This window comes from Propithecus coquereli, unplaced genomic scaffold, assembly GCF_000956105.1.
Source record: "Propithecus coquereli isolate 6110/MARCELLA unplaced genomic scaffold, Pcoq_1.0 Scaffold177, whole genome shotgun sequence".
Classification (NCBI taxonomy): domain Eukaryota; kingdom Metazoa; phylum Chordata; class Mammalia; order Primates; family Indriidae; genus Propithecus; species Propithecus coquereli.
In genome coordinates this window covers 5,436,428-5,437,988 of record NW_012142412.1, presented here as the reverse complement: position 1 = coordinate 5,437,988, position 1,561 = coordinate 5,436,428, and positions in this window count along the sequence as shown.

Genomic DNA, 1,561 nt, shown 5'->3' with positions numbered 1-1,561 from the left:
ACAACAATAGGACCACATCCCCAAGTAGAATTTCCACGAAAACATTTATAGGTCCTTTTAATTCTCTTAATTATTTCTGTCTGCCAAGAGCCACATATTCCATCACGATGAGTTAATTTGATTTGACCAAAAATGAGTATAAGAATTAATCCTCAAAAAAACTTAAATGTCAACATTGGAGATTTTTACTCTTCAAGACTAAGTCTCCGTAAAACAAGATCAATCACGACTGCGAGACACCGTTTATTGGCTGGAAAGCACAACGTGGATAAATTATAACAAAAAACAAAAGATGTACATTTTTATAAACCGAAATTAAATGGACACTGCTTCTGAAAATTAAAAAAGGAGAGAAGGGGGTTACATAACACAACACTAATTCAGACAATTGAAACCCACGAATGTGAGAACACCACAATTAAAGTTATGAAAAGGAAGCTACAGAAGGACTCAGGAGTATATTTCAATCATCTAATCGCATGCATTTAATGTCCGATATACTGAATTTTAAAGCGCTGTAAGCCCAAAGCAAAGAACAGACCAGCAGCCAAAGCAACAACACAAATACGTAGATGAGTTGAGTTAGTCGTTTTCATGCATAACCCACCAAAACCCAATAAATATAGCCAACATTTTCTCTTTTTTTTCAGGGTGGGAGGGGATGGCAACCACTTCAATTAACTCCTCTGTAGAAGATACCCTCTGATAACGGCCTTATTTTGAAGTATTCAATTCCATGCCTATGGGGTGTGTTACCCTTCACACCAAAAAAGCCTGTACTGAAACAGATATTATCATTCAAATATATTTTAACAAAAGTAGTGTTCAATGTCTAAACACCAGTTGCTGCATTGTACAGCATTTCTGTAATCCTGAACTAATATGAGGCATACAACAGATCCGGCCAATTGTTTTATTTTTAGGATAGTCGACGCTCACTAATTGGATATCTGTGTTTTCTCTATGGGGAGCAAGAGTCAGCAGAAAAGAAACCTTGAAATCCCAATGAACTGCAGGAAGAGATCAACCCCTGCTTCCTAGCCAAGAGCAATGCACTCACCCTGCGAACTCACAAAGTTCTCAGACTTCTCAACTGGTTAGCAAAAAAAATAAAAAATGTGAAAGTGAATTGAAATGTGATACTATAGCAATTAATTTAATCTAAATGATGCACAGAAGTTCAGAATAAATTCCAAACACACAAATTTGCAAGTTTTGGAATGTAATTCAACTCTTTTCCACAAAGGAACTAAAATTCATTTATGAATACCACAGTTTTCACGATTAAATCATTATCTTACATTCCAGACCTAGAAGGAAGATAGTCATTTTACAAACAAGTTATCATTAAATATAAATTTTACATATCTAATAGCAGTGTTGTGGGGTGTTTAATTTAATTTTTATTTACCAAGATATTTACTGTAAATATCCAGACTTCATATTTTACATTTGTGTGTGTACACATGTGGATGCGTGTTACCAGAGTCAAAACGTTCCAAGCACAAAGCTTTAGATGATCACATCAGTAGATGGTACATTCCTAAGTACTTTTCAGCTA